This window comes from Dromiciops gliroides, chromosome 2 (assembly GCF_019393635.1).
Source record: "Dromiciops gliroides isolate mDroGli1 chromosome 2, mDroGli1.pri, whole genome shotgun sequence".
Lineage (NCBI taxonomy): Eukaryota > Metazoa > Chordata > Mammalia > Microbiotheria > Microbiotheriidae > Dromiciops > Dromiciops gliroides.
In genome coordinates, this window is record NC_057862.1 from 679189418 (window position 1) to 679212685 (window position 23268).

The 23268-nt window shown below is 38.9% G+C and overlaps 1 pseudogene; it reads right to left on the bottom strand.

Moving 5' to 3' along the window:
* Positions 1 to 2027: 2027 nt before the first annotated feature.
* On the bottom strand, positions 2028 to 7658 carry LOC122739627 (annotated as a pseudogene).
* Between the last annotated feature and the right edge of the window lie 15610 nt (positions 7659 to 23268).

Consider the following 23268-nt stretch of genomic DNA (forward strand, 5'->3'; position numbering starts at 1 on the left):
GTTCTGAAATCCTAGAGAGAAGAAAATATTAAGGAGGAGAAGATGATCAATAGTGTAGAAGGCAGAAAAAAAATGAAGGAGAATGGAGAATGAGAAATATTAGTGCTTAGGACATGATGAACAATAAACGCTTATTCATTTGTTTCATAGGCCTGACCCACTCTATGATTAGTCCCAACATTTTAGTAATAGACATGTAGAATTCAGCTGCCAAATTTTCAGTATCAGCTCCTTTTTTTAAAAAATTTAATTTAAAATTTAATTTTAATTTTTTTTTTTAGTGAGGCAATTGGGGTTAAGTTACTTGCCCAGAGTCACACAGCTAGTAAGTGTTAAGTGTCTGAGGACGGATTTGAACTCAGGTACTCCTGACTCCAGGGCCAGTACTCTATCCACTGTGCCACCTAGCTGCCCCAGTATCAGCTTCTTAAAGAAGAAACAACTCCAAATTCATTTCTAAGGTTATGGGACTCATTTTTAAACCTAACATAGCTATGCGTTTTTCACTCCCCCTGTCTACTATGTTATCAGTGACAGCGGACAAATAATGGGGCGGGGGGTGGTGTGTCTCATATTTCTTTGAGTGTCTCTTTCCATCTACATACAATTCTCACAGATCTCCAGAATTGTTTTTTACTGTATTTTGGAAAAGAACATGCTTGCTACTATTATCTCAAAACATTTCCATAAAATTCAAGGCCAGCATTCTCTTTTTAAATAGACATAGCCAATAGTCTCTGGGGTTTCTTATCTCAACTCTCACTCTCATTGGCAAATTGGGTTCTCAGAATAGGACTACATTCTAGGGGTATACCCCCAAGGGCTTGGGATGTCTTTCAATGCCAACTGCTAGAGTTTCTATTCCAGTGTGTTCTCATTAATATCAGCCTCCATTTACAGTATCTCTTGTATCATTGATTGACCCAGTGATTAGGATCCCTGTGTCATTTATCTTTGTGGTGGTTTTTTTTTTTTCTTGTGGTACAATGAGGGTTAAGTGATTTGCCCAGGGTCACACAGCTAGTAAGTGTCAAGTATCTGAGGCTGGATTTGAACTCAGGTCCTCCTGAATATAAGGTTGGTGCTTTATCCACTGTGCCACCCAGCTGCCTCTGGGATCCCTGTATCATTTAACCAATTAATACTGATTAGCTTTCCCAAAGGGATATTTCCTAAGAAGATGTGGCAAGAAAAGAAATCCAAACATACTCCAGAACTGAAGACATATTGTCCCCTAAATCACTTTGCTTCCTGGGAATATTGAGCTCAAACTTAGATGACTATAATGCATTTTCTCCATCACTTTTTTTGGCAAGGCAATGAGGGTTAAGTGACTTGCCCAGGGTCACACAGTTAGTGTGTCTGAGGCCAGATTTGAACTCAGGTCCTCCTGAAACCAGGGTCGGTGCTTTAGCCACTGTACCACCTAGCTGCCCCTCCATCACTTTTTTTTCCAACTAAATGTTTTATTTTAAAACATATATGTATATATACAAAAAATTGAGAAGATTTATTACTTGGTATATTATATGCCTACCATGGATTTCAGAAAACACAAGTCTAGGTGCCTTCTTTTGTTCTTATGTGAAGAAGCTGTGGTGAAAGGTCAGATAGGGTCAACGTAACACCTCAGCTTTATACACATAAGCAACATTTTGCAGAAGAAAAAAAAGCCACAAGGGGAATAGAATACATGACGAAAGACAAAACATCTCAGTGACACCTTTACATGTGAAGTTGACCACTATGAATCTGCTACAGCCAAATCAGAGAATAGGTAGCCTGAAACATGTTATTCTCTAGTTTATCATCTTCAGATCATAAGATTATTTTTTTTTGTTTTGTTTTTTTGCGGGGCTATGGGGGTTAAGTGACTTGCCCAAGGTCACACAGCTAGTAAGTGTCAAGTGTCTGAGGCTGTATTTGAACTCAAGTCCTGAATCCAGGGCTGGTGCTTTATCCACTGCGCCACCTAGCTGCCCCAGATCATAAGATTTTGAAAAGCTACATTAGCATGCTGGCTAAAATCAGGTTTCTGGTGATGACTTGCCTTTCTTGATTACAGATGAAGTTTTAATTTTTTTTAGTGGTTCGGCTTGCACTTGAATCACAAGATGTAAATTAGACAAATCTCTCCTGAGTTCCCAGTAGGCATGTTGCATATTTTCACTTGGAACGCTTGGCCTTTGGAAGTCTGTGTTATTGAGAGTGTCTTCCCGAGACTGATCCTTGTGTTTAGATTTTTGCAGTTCTGTTCTTAGACTAGCACATTCCTTTCTCATCAATTCCAGTTCCTGTTCCAAACCATGGATTTTCAGCTCATTGCTCGACTTTTCTACCTCCCAGTTAGATGAAGGTCCATTTAGATTCCTCATCACTTGCTGAGTCTTGACCTTGGTCCAGGGTTGGAGGAGTTCTACTTTAGTCTGTAGCTGTTCAATTAATACTTTCAAAGAAAGATTCAGAGTTGTCTTTGGTAATTTTATCCAATTTGCTTTTCAAATTATCTCTGTCTGGGCAGACCTCCTGAGAAGCATGATAGGCCTTGTTTACTTGTTCTCATCCTACAGGGCTTGTTTCTTCATCTAATTGGGCTTTTTCCTCATTGAGTTTGGCTGCCCACAAATTTTAGCATGGGCTCCAGTTGCTGAACCATTTGTGCTCTTTCAAACTTTCAGAGTTCACAGGGTGGAAGCCTTGTCTATTCTGTCTACAACACTACTTTGGGGGGGCAGCTAGATGGCGCAGTGGTTAAAGCACCGGCCCTGGATTCAGGAGTACCTGAGTTCAAATCCGGCCTCAGACACTTGACACTTACTAGCTGTGTGACTGTGGGCAAGTCACTTAACCCCCATTGCCTAAAAAACCAAAACAAAACAAAACAAAACAAAAAACACTACTTTGCCTAAGGCAGGAAAAAATAGACACAACAGAGAGAAAAATAACACCAAGGCAATATGTTCATGGCTTCACATTGACTTTGATGGGGAGAGGTCATCAGTACTTTCCCCACCTGGAGTCATACAACAACTATTATCTCCTCACTTGAGTGCAGCCAGGTAAGGAAGAAGAAAAGGTTAAGAATTACGCTGTGGCATTTTGTAGTCATGATCAATTAAAAAAAATTAATTAAGTTTAACATTCATTTAAGACATATTTTGGCTTCCAAATTCTTTTCCCTGCGGTCCACTCCTCCACCAACCATTGAGAAGATAAACAATATAACAAATATAACAATATAACATGTGAACTCATGCAAAACATTTCTATATTAGCAATGTTGCAACCATGCCCCCTAACAACAATAAAAAGCAAGAACATAAAAAGTGGAAAAAAAAAAAGCATGATTCAATCTCCACTCAGTTCATTAGTTCTCTTTTTGGAGGTGACTGGCATTTTCCATCATGAGACCTTTGGAATTGTCACAGATCATTGTTATTGATCAGAGTAGCCAAATTCTTCACAGTTGACCACCATTACAATATAGCTGTTACTATGTATAATATTCTTCTGCTTCTGCTCACTTAACTTTGTGTCAGTTTATATAATTCATCCTTAGTTTTTTTCTGAAACCATTCTGCTTATCATTTTTTACAGGACAATAGTATTCCATTATAGTCATATAACACAACTTATTCTACCATTACTCAGTCAAAGGGTATCCTCTCAGTTTCCAATTCCTTTCTATCATAAAAAACCTATTATACATATTTTTGTACATATAAGTAATTTCCCTTTTTCTTTGATATCTTTGGGATACAGTACTAGTAGTGGTGTTGCTAGGTATGTACAAAGAGTACACACAATTTTATAGCACTTTGGGCATTTTTCCAAATTGTTCTCCAGAATAGTTGGATAAAGTCACAATTTTACCAACAATGCATTTTTCCACACACCCCTCCAGCATTTATAATTTTCCTTTTTTGTTATTTTAGTTAATCTGATACATGTGAGATGCTACCTCAGAGTTATTTTAATTTGCATTTTTCTAATTAATAATGATTTAGATAAATTTTCATGTGGTTATTGATAGCTTTGATTTCTTCTTCTGAAAACTGCCTATTCATACCCATTGATAATTTAGCTATTGAAGAATGGCTCTTATTTTTATAAATTTGGCTCAATTGCCTATACATTTGAGAAATCAGGCTTTTATCAGAAAAACTTGCTGTAAAATTTTCCCCCCAGTTTCCTACTTTCCTTCAAATTTTGGCTGCATTAGTTTTGTTTGTGCAAAACTTTGAAAATTTCATGTAATCAAAATTATCCCATTATATTTCCCATAATATTTTTCATCTCTTATTTAGTCATAAACTCTTCCTTTATCAATAGATCTGGCAGGTAAAATTAATCATGTTCTCCTAATTTGCTTATGATATCACTTTTTACATCTAAAACATGTACCCATTTTGACCCATTTTCATATATGTAATGAGATGTTGGTACATGCCTTGCTTCTGTCAAATCACTCTCTAATTTTCCCAGCAGTTTTTGATAAATTGTGTTGCCCTAGATCTGAGATCTTTGGCTTTTTTTTTTTAAATGAGGCAATTGGGGCTAAGTGACTTGCCCAGGGTCACACAGCTAGTAAGTGTTAAGTGTCTGAGGCCGGATTTGAACCCAGGTACTCCTGACTCCAGGGCTGGTGGTCTATCCACTGCGCCACCTAGCTGCCCCCGATCTTTGGCTTTTTCAAACACTAGATTACTATGATCATTTACTATTGTGTATTGTGTACTTAATCTATTCAACTGATCCACCACACTATTTCTTAGACAGTACCAGATTGTTTTGATGATTACTGCTTTGTAATAGTTTGCAATTTGGTACTGCTAGCACCACCTTCCTTTACATTTTAATAATTGATTCCCTTGATATTTTTGATTTTTTGTTCTTTTAGATGAAGTGTTATTATTTTTTCTAGTGATGTAAAGTAATTCTTTGATAGTTTTATTGGTGTGGCACTGAATAAGTAAATTAGTTCAGGTATAATTGCCATTTTATAAGTGATTAATAGGTCTCCATTTGTTTATCTCTGTCTTTATTTGTGTGAAAAAGTGTTTTGTAATTGTGTTTATATAGTCCCTGAGTTTGTCTTGGCAGGTGGACTCCCAAATATTTTATGTCTGAAGTTATTTTAAATAGAATTTCTTTTTCTATCCCTTCCTGCTGGGTTTTGTTGGTAATATGTAGGATTCTGTTCATTTATGTGGGTTTGTTTTATATCCTGTCACTTTGCTAAAGTTGTTAATTGTTCCAACTAGTTGTTTAGTTGATTCTCTAAGGTTCTCAATGTATACCATCAAATAATCTAAAAAGAGTGATAGATTTATTTCCTCATTGTCTATTCTTATTCCTTCAATTTCTTTTTCTTGTCTTTTTGCTATAGCTGGAATTAAAACAAATATTGAATAATAGTGGTTATAAGGGACATCCTTGTTTCATCCCTGTTCTTATTGGGAAGGCTTCTAGCTTATCTCCATTATAAAAAATGTCTGTTCTCAGTTATAGAGAGATATTAATTATCATTTTGGGAAAGGCTCCATTTATTCTTTTTTTAAAAAATTTTTTTGGTGGGGCAATTGGGGTTAAGTGACTTGCCCAGGGTCACACAGCTAGTAAATGTTAAGTGTCTGAGACCGGATTTTAACTCAGGTCCTCCTGACTCCAGGGCTGGTGCTCTATCCACTATGCCACCTAGCTGCCCCGGCTCCATTTATTCTTATCCTTTCTAGTGTTTTAATAGGAACGGGTGTTATATTTTGTCAAAAACCTTTTCTGTACCTATGAAGATAATAATTTTTTGGTTGTTTTTGTTATTGATGTGGTCAATTATACTTATAGTTTTCCTAATACTGAATGAGTCTTACATTCCTGGTATAAATCTCACCTGGTCATAGTGTATTATCTTTGTGATATATTGCTGTAATCTCTTTGTTAGCATTTTATTTAAATTTTTACATTGATTTTTATTAGGAAAATTTGCCTATGGTTTCTTTTCTTTGTTTTTGTTCTCCCTGGTTTGGGTATTAAAACAATATTTGTGTCATAAAAGAAATTTGGTAGAACTCCTTTACCTATTTTTTCCAAGTAGTTTATATAGTATTAAGATGAATTGTCCCTTAAATGTTTGGTAGAATTCACTTGTTAATCCATCTGGTTCTGGGGATATTATCTTAAGGAGCTCATCTGCAGCTTGTTCAATCTGATATTGGTAATCTGTTTCTCTTCTTTTTAAAATTCAAATTAATCAATGGTTTATCTATCCCCACCCCTGGTAAAACCAGTTTCTAGTTTTATTTATTATTCAATAGTTGTTTTTTTTACTTTCAATTTTATTTGAATTGAAATGTCATTCTTCAGGATGTCCATTTGCACTCCCCATTGATCTGCTCTTTTTCTCTTTTGTTGATTTAGGCATTTAGAGATATAAAATCTCTCCTAAGTGTTCCTTTGTATTTATCCCACAAATTTTGGTATACTTTCTCGATTATTTCTATGATTTGCTCTTTGACCAACTCATTCTTTAGGTTTAGATTATTTAATTTCCAATTAACTTTTGATATATTCTTCCATTATGCTTTGTTGAATGTATTTTTTTATTGCATTATGGTCTACAAAGTGTGCATTTAATATTTCTGCTTTTCTGCATTTGGTTGTGAGGCTTTTATGCCATAATAAACCGTCAATTTTGGTGAAGGTACAATGTACAGCTTAGAAAAAGGCATACTTCTTTCTATTCCACTCAATTTTCTCCATAGGTTTATCATATCCAAATTTTCTAGAATCCTTAACTTCTTTCTTTCTAATTAATTTTATGGTTATTTTATCTTTTTCTGAAAGGGAAAAATTGAGGTTCCCTACTAACATAGATTCACTCTCCAGTTCCTCTTGTAATTCATTTTACTTTTCCTTTATTTGTCAATGCATAGGTATTTATTATTGATATCACTTCATTGTCTATGGAGCCTAGCGTATCCCTCTTTCTTATGGATCTGTTTTTTTTTTTTAGATAATCTCAGTATAATTGACTTACTCTTATGCCATCTATCTATGTAGAGTCCTTCTAACTGCACTGGTAATAAAAAAGCTCTTAGGAGTTACATGTATCATCTTTCCATATCAAAACATAAACTCAAATCTTATTGAGTTTTTTTTATGATTTATCTTTTATGTTTATGTTTTCATGTTTCTCTTGAGTCTTCTTTTTGAAAGCCAATTTTTCTATTCATCTCTGTTCTTTTCATCAGAGGTGCTTGAAAGTCTTCTATTTCATTAAATGTCCATATCCGTCACCCCCCCTCCCACTCTCCAAAGAGGATTATACTCAGTTTCACTAGGTAGGTTATTTTGTTGTTGTAATGCTAGCTCCTTGGCCTTTTGGAATATAACATTTTAAGTTCTCCATTCCTTTGATGTTGTAGTTATTAAATATTCTGTAATCCTGATTGTTTCTCGATGGTATTTGAATGGGTTCTTTTTGGCTATTTGAAGTATTTTCTCTTTGACCTGGGAGTTCTGGAATTTGGCTTAAATATTCTTGGGAGTTTTCATTGGGGATCTCTTTCAGATAGTGATCAGTGGATTCTTTCAATTTCTGTTTTACCTTCTGGTTCTAGGATGTCTGGGTCCCTTTCCTTTATAATTTCTTGAAACATGATGTCTAGGATCTTTCTTTGATCATGGCTTTCAGGGAGTCCAATAGTTTTTAAATGATCTCTTCTCAATCTATTTTTCAGGTCAGTTGTTTTCCAAATGAGATAGTTCACATTTTATTCTATTTTTTCATTCTTTTTTACTTTGTTTTATTGTTTCTTGATGTCTCATAGAGTCATTAATTTTCACATGCTCAATTCTAATTTTTAAGGAATTCTTTTCTTTTTTTTTTCCACTCAGCTTTTGTACCTCTTTTCACATTTGGTCAATTCTGTGGGTTTTTTTTTTTAAGATGTTATCTTCTTCAGTTTTTTTTGTGCCTCTTTAACCAAGTTGTTAATTGTCTTTATATTGTTTTCTTGCACCATTCTAATTTCTTTTCCAAATTTTTTCCTCTACCACTCTTATTTGATTTTAAAAATAATTCTTTTAGTTCTTCCATGAATTCTTGTTGGGTTTGGGTCCAATTAGCATTTTACTTTGAGATTTTGCTTGTAGCTATTTTGACATTGTTGTCTTCTTCTGGGTTTGAGTCTCAATCTTCTGTGCCACCATAATAGTTTTTTATAGTCATGTTGTTTTTTTCTAGCCTATTTCTTGACCTTGACCTTTACATTAAAGTTGGTCTCTGTTCCAAGGGTGGGCAGACACTATCTCAAGCTTTAGGCTTTTGCACACTACTGTTTTTTGAAGTAGTTCTGGGAGTTTGGAAGTTCTTGGTACTTCCAAGGTTCTGTGATCTGGGGAGAAGTGTGATCTCTGCTTTCTTTTGACTGAAAGTGATACTGTTCCTCAGGGCTCCTGCTCCCTTGGAACAGAAAGCGCTTGTTTCTGCCCTGGAACTGTGACCCAGAAACAGGTATGACTAAAAGAGTTGCCAAATAGCACCCTGTCCTGTGCTAGAACAGGGACCCTTGTAGTATCTTTCCATTGTTCAGTTCAGTTGTTTTTCAGTCATGTCTGACTCTTTGTGTCCCATTTGTGCCCCATGTCTGACTCTGTGATTCATTATGACTTTGGGGTCATAATGGATTGGTTTGCTATTTCCTTCTCCAGCTCATTTTACAGATGGAAAACTGAGGAAAACAGGGTGAAATAACTTACCTAGAGTCACATAGCTGGTAAGTGTTTGAGGTCAGATTTGAATTCAGAAAGAGGAGTCTTCCTGATTCCAGGACTATACTCTATGCACTGTACCATCTACCTGTTTCTTTCTGCCCAGTTACCAAATCCCTTTACTGTCTCTGGCTTGAAGGCTGCTAAAACATCTACTGCTGCTGTTGCTACCTCCAAGGCCTACAGCTGATATTGCCACTTCTTGGGCTCTGGGCCAGCCTCTACCCCAGTTTTACAGACCTGTCTTTCTAACCTTTTAAGTTGTCTCTGGCTGGTATATTGTTTTATCCTGATGTTTTCTTGTCTATGTTGTTTGGAGGGGAATGTTGGGAAAGATCAGCTGCTTTCTTTAATCTGCCATCTTTGTTCTGCCCTAAGAACTTATCAGTTCTTGCTCAGAAGCTAATTGAAATGCCTTTCCTCACCACATGGTAAGTGGAACAGCAACTATTATAGAATACTTGTACATGTTCCAAAGTCAATGTCAGTGATTGTATCAACCTGAGCATGTTATGCCAGCTTGTAAGAACTGGGCTCCCATTGACCACTCCTCTATTACACAGTTTGAAAGCTCATTAGAGCAGACAAATTTCTGACTATTGTCTCTGGAATGTCATGGGTTTTGTGGCTATTCAGATGCATATTTTGTTTGCTCACAAGAAGCAAATTTTAGAATAGATATATAAAGTCTGCTTTGTTTTTCTTTTTTCCAAATTTTAAAAGTAAAATGTTGTTCAACGTTTTTCTAAAGGACACCCGTATGTTTGGAACTAATAAATTAATCTGAGCCTCTTCCTGAAGAGGAAGAAATGGGTTGTTCTCAGGAAGAAACAGCTGTTTATCTTCCAGAGAGTGAATAGAACCTCAGAAGTTATCAAATGAGATAAGAAGTTTTCGAAGAAGGATGGTGGTTTGTGGCTGCAGACTCTGAACAGATAGCTGAAGTGGTTATTTGTCCACCTGAGGACAATAATAACAAGATCTACTGTTTTCTTAGAAAAGGAAGCTAAGGTGCTGTACTTGATACTTCTAAAAACAGACAACTACTGCCCTCTCCTGGTAATCTGCAGGAGCCACAATGAAATTTCCAAAAGGAATTTAAAAACAATGGCTATAGATGGAGCAGTCTTGAAAAGGGAACTGATGACTAGAAGGGCATGCATTATGTTTTCTTTGCTGTAAGGGATTCAGAAGAGAAAATATATGGGAAGTAAATAGCTGGAAAAGAGAATGGGATTTGAAATTCTGAGCTTTGGTTTAAAATAAAGGGATGGTAGAAAACCCACCAGTGCACCTGCAAAAGATGGTCAGAATGTAGGTAGGGAGGTTGGTCCTTGATTCCCTCCCAGATTAGGAAGCCCAGAATGTAATCACAAGGTATTAAATTAATTTAAGGGTGTGGCCAAGCTTGGAGTTCTTTTGTGAAGTGTCAATAGGTTCCTTTCCTTAATCAGAAAGGTCATCTGGCCACTGGACAGGTGAAAATTGTCCATCCTTCTGATGGCCTTTAAATAGCTAAGCCTGTCAGCCCCTTGTCTGTGGTCAGTTTGAATGTATCTCCCATGTGTGTGCTCCATTACCACTGAACTCTTAGTTTGTGCCAACTCTTCACACATGTGCTGTGTGTACCTGTGAGAGGGTGCACCTCAACTTTATGAGAGGAGATGTTTTATAGTTGCTGTTGAATTGCTGCATTCAAAAAGTACATGTAATTAATGGCCCAATATAACTTGGTAGGAGATATCCAGTAGAGTACTCCAGGGATCAGTGTTTATCCATGTGCTATTTAACATTTTTATTAATGACTTGGATGATGCCATACACAATCAAGTTATCAGATGACTCAGAGTAGGAAGGTATAGCCAATATGATGGATGATAGTCAGAATCTAAGAGGTTAAGTATATTGGACTGAATCTAAGAATATAAAACTTTATAGTGATAAACATAAATTCTTATGCTTGGATTTTTAAAATGTTATGTCTAGACAATAATTTTCTGAACAAAATCTGGAAGTTTTAGTGGCTTACAACCTTAATGGGAATCAACAATAAATTATAAAAGGGGAAAAAACCCCAAATCAAAAAAACCCTAACATGACCTTGAAATACATTAGGAGACTAGTAGTGTCCAGTTTTCCCTTAGTCAGATTTCATCAAGTACTATGTTCAGGGCACCACAGTTTATGAAGGACATCAATAAGCTGGAGAGTGTCCAGAGGGGAGCAATCAAGTCGATGAAAGGCCTTGAATTCATGTCATATGAGGATTGGCTGAACAAATGGGGAATGTTCATTTGGGAGAAGAGAAAGCTTGTAGGGGAACATAATGACTGAGTTTGAGTACTAGAAGGGTTACTATCTAGATCAATTATTCTTGACCAGAAAGCAGGACCAGGGGCAATGACTAAGTAGCAAAGAGGCCAACTTAGGCTGGACATCAGGAGAAAAAGTCCCAACACTTAGAGCTTTCCAAATGAAACTAGGCTGCCTTGGGAGTTAATTAGTTGCTTCTCTGTAGAGGTCTTCAAGGAGAGGTAGACATTGGGTGCATTATGGGGGTAGTTCCTTTGGTACATGGGTCAGATTAGATGGTCACTGAGGTCTCTTTCAAATTCTCAAATTCTGCTTTCACCAATGAAATACTTGGGTAGCTAATTGGGGTCCCAGAAGGAGATGGGACTCACAGAGTACTCAATGAACAAGAATCAGAAATGAAAGGTGAAAAGGGGACAAACTAGCTTATTTATGTCATGGAGATTGCTGAGATAGAAAAATGCAAGGAAGTACCCAAGGATTTAGGCAACTGCCTCTCGCACCAGTGCTGGTTTTTGTGAATTTAAACAAGCTCTTTAGTGACACAGAGCTAGAGGGTCTGATATTAGAAGATGGATATGAGCATCAAAAGCCCACTGCATGTGCCTGGACACAACTTCCTAATTCAGTGGGACTCATTACCCCTTCCACAAATTGGATTTTTGCCTTCAACGTGGGCTGCTGTGGACAAGTTCCATATATAGAAAGACAACAATCCACTGACATTTTCTGCTAAACGTCCAATTGGATACCACCATCTGGAGAGTATAGTGTCATTACTGGCTGACAAAGACCAATGTTTCAGTGCTGACTTCAGGGCTGGGAACATAGTTGGTGCTTGATAAATATTTATTGATTGATTGTTGACCACCCTGGATTTCTGGGTCTTTTCTTCCCTTGACTTCCATAATTTGTCTTCATGCTTTGTTTGACCATTCCTTCTCATTTTCTCTAGGTGATGCATTAGATAGAGCTCTAGTCTTGGAGTCAGGAAGACCTGAGTTCAAATCTGGCCTCAGACACTTACTGTGACCTTGGACAAGTTACTTAATGTCTTTGCCTCAGTTTCCTCAAATGTAAACTGGGAATATAAACAGATAATAATAATAATAATAATACCCCCAGGGTTGTTATGGGAATCAAACAAGAAAATATTTGTAAAGTGCTAAGTACAGTGCCTGACACATAGTAAGTGCTATGTAAATGTTAACTATTATTATTGTTATGATTTTTATAAATGTACATATATATGCACCTATGTCATGAAAGATCTCCAATCTCTCTCCTAAGCTTCATTACCAAATTATTCACTTCTTCCTCAGCATTTCTTGTCAACATATCAAGCTCAACAAGCTGAAAATGGAATTAATTCAATTTCTCTTAAAACCCATCCCTCTTCTAAATAACTCCATCTCTGTGGATGGCACCAACATCATGTTCATAACCTAATCATGGCTAGGCTGGAAGTGCTGCTTGGCAAGCTATTTGTTCATTGTTAGTACATTCCCAAATAGAGAAGGAATAGGTTCCTTCACAATGCTCATTCCAAAGCTTTGCTGGTCCTCAGGCCAACAAGCCAATCATTGACACTCCCACTTGCAGCAGATGATCTAGGTTTCTATTCTCCAGAAACTGAGGTCCTTAAGTCATCAGGTCCTCTATCACTTCTGTCTCAAAAGGGAAGGAGGGTCCAGAACATCTGAATTCCCTTTCAAGGCAAATTCCTTCATTCTCTACTGGTGTCCTTCACCATCTCCCCTCCCTTATCATCTTTTATAAGACTTATTAATGGATAATTGATTATAGCAAGTTAGAAAAGCAGGTTAAATATTGCCATTGTTAAGCTTTAGGGCAAAAAATATCTCATAGGCAGGAAGGAAATAAGCATTTATTAAGCACCTACTATGTGCCAGGCAATGTGCTCAGTACTTTATAGATGTCTCATTTGATCTCATAGCAACCCTGGGAGGGAGGTGCTATTATTTCACATTTTACAGTTGTAGAAATTGAGGTTAAATGACTTGTCCAGAGTCACAAGCTATTATTGTGAAGCTAGATTTGAACTTAAACCTTCCTGACTCCAGGTTCAGTGTTCCAATCACTGTTCTACTTAGCTTTTCCACAGTCCTTCAGGATAGCGATACCTAGTCTACCCATAGATATCTCTTTGTAGTATTGTTAATCTTTTGGAAGCCCAAAAACAAAAAGAGGAGGCTCAGAATCCTGATCTAACAGTCTATATTTTTAATTAATTTATTTGTGTATATGTTGTGTATGTGTTGTGTATATGTTGCCTATTGAAACAAACTCCTGGGAAGGAGGGAGGGATGATTTTGATTTAATTTTTGTATCCTGAGCACTTACCATCTAGTGCCTTAGAGAGAATAAAGATGAGGCTAGACCCGGACCTGTGATTGCACTGAGATAGGAACAAATAGGTAGTAAGGAAACTTCTGCAACTTGTAGTCTCAGAGAGCCTAGTCAAGTCACTGAGCATTTATTAAGCACCTACTGTGTGCTAGGTACTATATTAAGTGCTGGGGATACCCCCCCCCCCTTCAAGGGCAAAACCAGTTCCTGCCCTTGGGCAGCTCATATTCAAATGGGGGAGGCAACATGTTAACAACTACGTGCATACACAAACACAAGAAATATACACAGCAAATTGAAGGCAATCTCAGACGAGTGTGGAGGATGAGGACAGGCAAGGTATTTTGCAGAAGCTCTGAGAGGTTAAGTATAGATCCAAGGTCATACAGCCAACATGTGTCAGACACAGGCAGGATTTGAACCCAGGCCTTCCTGTTTTTGAGGCTAGTTATCTAATCCAAGGGTTCTTAACCTAGGATGCATGGTTAGATTTTAGACTAGGTTAGGTTTTAGATTTAGGTTAGGGGGCAGCTAGGTGGCACAGTGGATAGAGCACCAGCCCTGGATTCAGGAGGACTTGAGTTCAAATCTGGCCTCAGACACTTGACACTTACTAGCTGTGTGACCCTGGGCAAGTCACTTAAACCCAATTTGCCTCACCAAAAAAAAAAAAAAAAAGAAAAAGAAAAAGAAAAAAGATTTAGGTTAGATTTAAAATTCATGAACTTGGGCAGAAAGAAAAATCATCTTTATTTTCACTAACCTCTAAGTGAAATTGAACATATCCTTCAATCACAAATGTAAGCAACAATGAATTTGAGGATGGGCCCGTGGGCTTCCCCAGACTGAGCCCCAAAGGGGCTAATGACCTCAAAAGGTAACGTATCCCTGATCTTTCCTTCCTGTAGACATAAGAAGTGTTTAATAAGCTTTTGTTGAATTGAATGGAAGTAGTCGTATATTGGTGTAATCCAAGGAGACCCTTCTCCCAGGGGAGCTGCCCAATGATTCAATTATTAGGCAAGCTCTCCCAACAGATGCTTACTGATCTCATCAGATAAGCTGTCAATTCTCACGTTGGCTTGGACTGGGTGCTCTCTTAGATTCCTTGCAGGGCTAATATTTGAATTTCAATTGAATTAACATTTTTATTTATCATTCCATCTATGCTTTTATTCAAGTCATTTATAAGATGTTGGCACAGGGCGGAGCACTCTGCTACAGACTTATTATACTCCACTCCAACCATTAGTTCAAACAATGGGAGAGGATCAACCCCAGAGGAAATATCTTTTCTACTAAGAATTTCAGCTGTACAGATGTTCTAGAATACACATGTGTCCCACAGAACATAATAATATTGCTAGTCAGCCTGGGCCCTCCCCCATTTGCAGTCTCAGAAAATAGGACTATAATTCTGATTAGGAATATGATGAACTTGTTATGGGGGAAATGGGGTACGGGGTTTGGGGTAGGGGTTGGGGTTCTTAAGAATTCCTCTTTAAAGAATTATACCCTCTTGCACACAAAACCAGTTAGAATAAGATGGTAGTTTATTTAGGGGCAAGGGAAGGGAAAGGGAGGTGAAAGGAAACCATGAAAGAAATCCTTGGACTTCTCATGGGGAGATAGGTATTGAACAAAGCACATGGCTCTGAGGTACCAATCTCCCAGAGCAGGAGACTGGCAGGTACTTTTATAGAGGACTGATGGGGGAAGGGGGTGACCATTTGACTGTGGAAAGTTCCTTTAGTGAGGGAGGACCATCCCCCACTGGTGGTGGCTAGAAGAATTGGGTGAGGGGTGGCTATGGATCTCTCAAGCCATCTCTCTCTTCAGGACACAAAGGCCACAGCCACACCCAAACTTATCTCCCCAGGGGTAAGGGAGATCGGAATGAAGGGTGGAGGTCCCAAAGCTAGCTCAGTCGGATCTGGTTCCACTTATCTCTCTAGGCGTATCTGTCCTCTGGTTTAGTTTCTCAAGGAGAAGCTTTCTGGAGTATTCTGGGCCCCATGACAAACTCATACCATTAACTATCACTAGTATGGGCTAGATGGGTCACCAGAGTCACTGAAGGGTGAGGATTGTCTGACCAATGACCAGACTAACTTAAAATAGACCAGGTGAGACTGATGGAAATGTTATATAGGTAGCTGAGTGAAAATGCTGTTGCTTACATGCAATATGAATCTTTCATGTACCCACATATATTCCTTGATTCACATGATAATTGCCACATTTTTAATATACTTATATTTCATTGTTTTCTCTTTATTTGCTCTGTATTGCCATCATTATATAATTGTATATACAATTTACACAATTGTATTTACAATTTACACAATTGTATTTACAATTTATACAATTGTATATACAATTTATACAATTGTATATACAATTGTATAACGTGTGTTGTATAAGTTATTAGCTAATTATTTTTAGTTTTGTGCACACAGGATGGATATTTTATCTAACCTACTGATTTATTTATTTATTTATTTTTAGTGAGGCAATTGGGGTTAAGTGACTTGCCCAGGGCCACACAGCTAGTAAGTGTTAAGTGTCTGAGGCCGGATTTGAACTTAGGTACTCCTGACTCCAGGGCTGGTGTTCTATCCACTGCGCCACCTAGCTGCCCCATAACCTACTGATGTTAATAATGCTTTTATTTTGTCTCCTATTATACATACATAATGGAGTTTATATCAGATGAAAAGCTATTGCTGTAGCAATCCCAGTGGTTTAGTGCCTTTAGTTAGGAAAATCTTAAAATCTGTTTGGCTCTCAGTTCTAATTTCAATTTTTATCCTTAGCTAAGTCCTGGTCTCTTTATTTTTGAGACAAAAAATCAGGATACAGGAGACATTTAAATAAAAGAAGTGAGCAGACTGTATTTATTTTAGGATCTGTTACCGGACAGCCACAGGGAGAGGAATTTGGGGAAAGAGCAGATTTTTTGTTTTGTTTTAGAATGTCTCTCAGTCCTTGAAAGGGGGGGGGGAGATAACCAATAACTTCAGCCCATTTCTTCTGCTTTGAGATATCTTTGGGGGCCAATGGCACACCTTGATTTTTTCCTTTTTGGTCATAGTTCAACCTTTCTTTCAGTGTCTCCTTTTAGTTTCTCCTTTTGCTCGAGGCTCCTGTGTCACTGATTCTTTTTAGCTTAGTTCATTCTATCTGGGGTGGGATGGTGTTGGTGTCAATGGTGGTAGTGGTGGAAGTTCTGGGGATCCTGTCTTCTCATTGCTGCTGCTTCAGCTCAGCTCTTAGAGTTCCCATTCCTTCCTCTCACTCCAGGGTTTGGAATCTTGCATGTCTTGAAAAATTCAGGTATGGTACACCTGGCATGTAGAATTCCACAGTTTAGGATACTAACACATTACACAGCTGAGTAATACACTCTATCAGGATTTAACAGAGCAAAGATGGTTGGCTCAGCATCAAAGGCAGGGCACCAATTTCAGTAAATATGCATTAACAATACATTCAATGGACCTAATAAAATGCAGAGCATCATTTGATAGGCTTCTTCAGTGACCCTGGGTCTAAATTTCATGTAGGATAAATGACAATAATTAACCTATGAGCAACTAAGATGTGTCAAGGCTGCAAATGGAGACAGACCACAGTTACCTTAGGGTCTTGGATCAGAGATTCGAAGGTGAAGGAAAATGTCCTTAGATAACATGTAATACCACTTTCAGATTGCTAGTTAAGTGTAGTTCTTTCTAGTATAAAAAAATTGGGAAGGAATGGTGCTCTTCTAGGAATGAATACATGAGCCATTTTGATAGATGGGAATCTTCAAACCTTTGACAGACAACTTGGGCAAAGTACTAAACATAAATGTGGTTAGTTGAGGGCTTGGAGTTCTTTCTGGTGGCTTAACCAGGGATTAATTACACTCTGAGCCTCACTCCTGGAATGCTCAAGAGCTTGGGCTATCATCTGTCTATCTTCCTTCCCATTTCTAAGACCACTGTAGTGCACATGCTTCTGTGGAAGAGAAAGACTACTTTTGCATATGTAAAATGTTAATTCATTATGCAAATGTCAATTCATTATATAAGTGGTTCTGTGGAAGGTACTTCCTTCTAGCAGTTTATCTCTTCTGAAAGGGGTCAGAGCTGAATCTCATCAAAACCTTAACAGTATAAAAAAATTTTAAAAGCCCCCCAAAACAAAAAATCCTTATCAGTATCTCTCCTCTCCTAACCCCCCTCCCCAATTTGTCACACCAGAGGCAGAAGAGATTTCAGCTAAGAAACTATATAATGGCCATGATTTCCACAGGACTATTTTCTTTTATTTATTTCACAAGAAAAGGTATTGGTAGATCTTAATAGCTCAGAGCCCCTAGTTAGGAGAATTCCTAATATCCAGTTTAGTTATGTGACTCAATTTAAATATTTTTGAATCTCCAGATAATCCCTGCTCTCTTTACCTTTGAGGCAAAATAAGGATACAAGAGATGTTTATATATAAAAAAAGTGAGCAGAATATGTTACAGTGTCTGTTATTAGTCAGGGAGGGGATTTTGGGGAAAGAGCTGACTTGTTTGGGGAAATATCCTTTAGTCAGTGAATAGGAAAGTAAAATTGATAGCCTAGGAATGTGTTATAATAAGCTCAACATTGTTTCATGTGGATGCATATCTTGGACTGAAGGCATCAGAAATCAGTGAAATCAATGTCAATCATTAAACATTTATTAAGTACTCACTGTGTGCTGGGAACTGTGTTAAGCACTCAGGATAAAAAAAAAAAGACAAAAGTCAGTCCCTGCCTTCAAGGAGTTTACAATCTTATGGGGGAGGTAATAATCAAATATGTATAGACAAGCTGTATACAAGATATATAATAAGAAATAAATAAGAGAGGGAATTAATGGAAACCTATTTGGAACTATTAGAGTACAGGTCTTTATTCCCAAATGAGCTGAATGAAGACATGGGATGCTGGTCACTTCCCACTGGAGCATGTTACTATAGGTGTTCAGGGAGTCTCTGATTCTGAGCTCAAGGCTGATCTCAAGGGGGTAAGTGTCAAGAGCTAGGGATGTGAGCAGCTTGCAGCAGCCCAGAGGTGGGACTTTGGTCCTTCTTTAGGTACATGAAAGAGTCTCACTTCCTCACAGTGCCTAGCATACCTATCAATGTTCCCCACTTCCCAGATCTGCATAACGCTCTCAGAGGCCACATTTAGCAACCAACAAGCCTGGATCAGTGAAAAAGCCATTCGCACCTGCTCGGGTGCTGGACGGCAAGGGGAATGTTTAGATGGAAACTTACACTGTGAGCTCAGAGCTTTGTGTCTGTCACCCAATGGGGGTGAGCCCCTGAAACTAGATTGATATTAGGAATGCCAGGTCAATGATTAACAAGAGGTCACTGAGGCACACAACTCTAAAAACAGAATCTAAGTTTAAATATATACTTATTTTCAATAGTGTTCAGACTTAAATCTGTCAGATAATCAACAGCTGTATTTCTCTCTCCCCCTCCTCCTATTCTTTGGCATAGTATTTAGCAGGTACAGCAGAAAGAGTACCAAAATTGGATTCCCATGAACTAAGTTTGACTTCCAACTCTGAGATTTTTGACTTTTATTAACTGCTGGTAAAATGCATCTCTAAGAAAGAGATGCTGTTGCTTTTGTTCTCCCCACTGCTGTCATAGAAATGACCTTCAGAAGGAAGGAGAGTCCAGTTCTCCAGACTCTGCTTCCCTAACTCTCTTGGTTATGAGCCTGGTGTCATCTTTGACATCGGTGACTATTCTGTGCCATTCTTGCCTCTCAACCTTCTCTGTCCATAAAACATTCCTGGCTCCAACCCTCTTTCTCTAGTCAAACCATGGAGATTAACGTTCAAGAAGGAGGAAAGTCTTGCCTAAGGTAAGCTTGCCCAACAGCTGACATAGGTCTAGGTTCCTTCTTCCTAGGGATTATTAGAGGTAAATCCTAATTGATCAGTTGCCATGCCAAGAATTATGGAGAAGCCTCTGTGGGTAAAATTGTTGGTGCTGGAACATAGCAGAACCAGAGCCAGAACCTGAACTAGAAATTTAGGAACCCACAAAGGTTTATTGAGTTTGCTGGCAAGAGAGTCCCACCCACATAGGTGGAGACTCTCTGTAGGACAAGATTTATATAGGTCCAATTTGACAGGAGGTAAATTAGATAGCTGAAGTGCATAGAGTGCCACACCTGGAATCAGGAAGACTCATCTTCCTGAGTTCAAATCTGGCCTCAGACACTTAGTAGCTATGTGACCCTGGGAAAGTCACTTAACCCTGTTTTCCTCAGTTTCCTCATTTATAAAATGAGCTGGGAATGAGAAGGAAATGGCAAACCACTCCAGTATCTTCACCAAGTTAAAACCTCAAATGGGGTCATGAAGAGTCAGATATGACCAAAAATGACTGAACAACAGCAACAAAAATTGGATAGGGGTCACCTCTTGATTGGATGGGGATTATTACTGGGATATTGGGGGGTAAGATTGGAGATATATAACAGGAAAGGCAATTGTTTGGGTTGCTTCTCTTAACTCTTCCCTAATAGATAGTACTGTTCTGGATAATTGCAGAAAGGAAGGTTCCAGGCTGGTGAAGGGGCTACAGTTCAGACAGGATCAGAGACAAAATAGAATTTCTTCAGTTTTCTTGGTATTGTGGCATATTCAATGTTATCAAGTACTGTGGGTTTTACCTTTGTAACATTTCTGATATTCATCCCGTTCTTGCTTCTAACATTGCCACCACCTGTGGGGAGGTGCTCATCACCTTACACCTGTGCTCCTGCAATAGCTTGCTGGTGGGTCTGCCTGCCACAAGTCTCTTTTCATTCCAGTTCATCCTCTACTTAGTTATTCAAGGAATCTTCCCATAGCACAGATCTGGTAATGTCACTTCTCTATTCAATGAATTCTACTCGTCCCCTCCAGGATCAAATATAAAATCCTCTATTTGCTTTTTGTTTTGTTTTGTGGGGCAGTGGGAGTTAAGTGACTTGCCCAGGGTCACAAAGCTAGTAAGTGTCAAGTGTCTGAGGCTGGATTTGAACTCAGGTACTCCTGAATCCAGGGCCCGTGCTTTATCCACTGTGCCACCTAGCTGCCCCCTCTATTTGCTTTTAAAACCTTTCATAACCTGATCTCCTCCTACCTTTCCAAGTCTTCTTACAGCATGTTATCCCCTCTGCGCCCCCCCCCCCCATTTACTCAACAGTCTTGCTACACTGGCTTCTCTGCTGTTCCTGGTATAAGATGCTCTACACATTTTCCCAGGCCATCATTAGTTCCTGGAATTCTCTCCCTCCCTCCTCACCTTTACCTATTGGCTTCTTTGTATTCAAAACAAAAATCTGTCCTGCCCCTTGTAGATTTTCTATAGCACTGGCAGCCTAAAATGTCATCTCCATTGTAAGGCTGCTTCATATGTAAACCGCAGAGCTTAATCAGAGTTTTTGTTGTTCAGCTCAGGCAATTTTCAGTCATATCCAACTCTTTGTGAGGCCCATTTGGGGTTTTCTTGGCAAAGATTCTGGAGTGGTTTACTAATTCCTTCTCCAGTTCATTTTACAGAAGAGAAAACTGAGGCAAACAGGTCACAGAGCCAGTAAGTGTTTGAGGCTGGATTTGAACTCAGGGAGATGTTTTCCTGATTGCAAGCACAAAATCCACTCCAGCGCCACCTAGTTGCATGCAATCAAGGTTATATACCTGTATTGTGCTGCTGGCATTAAAGATAATATTGAATGGACATGTACTCATTTTAAAAAAAATCATTTATCCTCTCCTGGGCTCAGCTGTTGGATCTATTCAATGAAGGGGTTTGATGGGATAAGACCTGGGGTCCCTCCCAGCTCTGAATTTATAATCCTCTCCTGATCTTATGGTACTTTGGTTCCAGATTTTTGGTGGAAAAATGAATGCCAGAGTTCAGTTGGGCAGATACAGAAAACTCATTATGAGAAGTACAGTGTCTCCATGGCAGACCTGAGGCTGGAAATCAGCATACCTCATTTTATTGTGCTTTGCTTTATTGCTCTTTGCAGATACTCTGTGTGTGTGTGTGTGTGTGTTTTATAACTGAAAGTTTCTGGTAACCCTGAGTCAAATAAGTCTATCAGCCCCATTTTTCCAACAACATGTGCTCACATCATATCTGTCACATTTTGGTAATTCTCACAATATTTCAGACATTTTCATTATTATCTGTTACAGTGCTTGGTGATCAGTGATCTTTGATGTTACTATTGTAACTGTTTTAGGGCATCGTGAACTGTGTCCATATAAGACAGTGAATTTCACCCATAAATGTTGCGTGTGTTCTAACTGCTCCACTAACCAGCTGCTCCCCATCTCTCTTCCTCTCCTCAGACCTCCCCACTTCCTGGAACACAATGGTATTGAAGAATATTACATGAACTTAGTTGATAAAGCAGCAGCGGGGTTTGAGAGGCTCGACTCCAATTTTGTGAATAAAGTGTTACCAAACAGCATTGCATGCTACAGAGAAATCTTTCTTGAAAGGAAGAGGCAATCCATGTGGTCTTATTTTAAGAAATTGCCACGGCCAGCCCAGCCTTCATGTTATGGGCCTAGGTTACCTCAGAAATGTTCTGGGGGAAATCAAGGAACCTTCTCCTTGAGAAACTAAACCAAAGGACAGACACAGCTAAAGAGATAAGCAGCACGTGATCTGGACTGAGTTAGTTCCAGGACCACCACCCTTCATTCCAGTCTCCCCCACCCCCTGGGGAGATAAGATTAGGTGTGGCTGCTGCCTTTGTGGCATGAGGGGGGCAGAGATGGCTTGAGAGATCAGAGCTGCCCCTCATCCAACTTTCCCCAGCCACCAGCAGTGGGGGATGGTCCTCCCCCAATAAGCGAACTTTCCACAGTCAGATGTTCACCCCATCGGACCACCATTGGTCCTCTATAAAAGTGTTTGCCTGTATCCTGCTCCAGGAGATAGGTATCTCACAGAGCCACACCTCTGTACCATGCCTTCTCCCCATGAGAAGTCTTTGGACTTCTCTCTTGGTTTCCTTTCTCTAGTGCCTGAATAAAATATTATTTTATTCTAATTGGCTTTGTGTGCAAGAGGGTGTGATTATTTTTTTTTAAGTGAGGCAATTGGGGTTAAGTGACTTGCCCAGGGTCACACAGCTAGTAAATGTTAAGTGTCTGAGGCCGGATTTGAACTCAGGTACTCCTGACTCCAGGGCCAGTGCTCTGTCCACTGTGCCATCTAGCTGCCCCTGAGGGTGTGATTCTTTAAAGAGGAATTCCCAAGAACCCCTACCCCAACCCCCCATCAATTTCCCCCATTGCACTTCAGCAACCCCCACCTTGATCAGTGAGCAGCCTCAACATGGAGGCAAGCCCCCCCCACCAGCAAAAAGATTCTATATGGCTCACTGAAGGCTTACTCAAATGATGGTTAACATTTTTTAGCAATAAAATCTTTGAAAATTAATGTGTATACATTTTTATGCATAATATTATTACACACAGTAGACTATAATATAGTGCAAATAACTTTTATATGCATTGGGAAACCAAAGATAAGTGTGACTCATTTTATTACTTTATTCTCTTTCTTGTGGTTGGTCTAGAACCCAACATGCAATGTATCCGAGGTATGCCTGTATTGTTCTGTCCTCCCTAACCTAACCTGGGCCCTTGCCCCATGAGTCCTTCCAAGTCGCTATTGCTAGGCTCCCTGTGGAGGTTGCCAAGATACCTGCCATGATCCTCCTGACTAGCCCTCAGAGAAAGGACAGACAACCTCCTGGTACC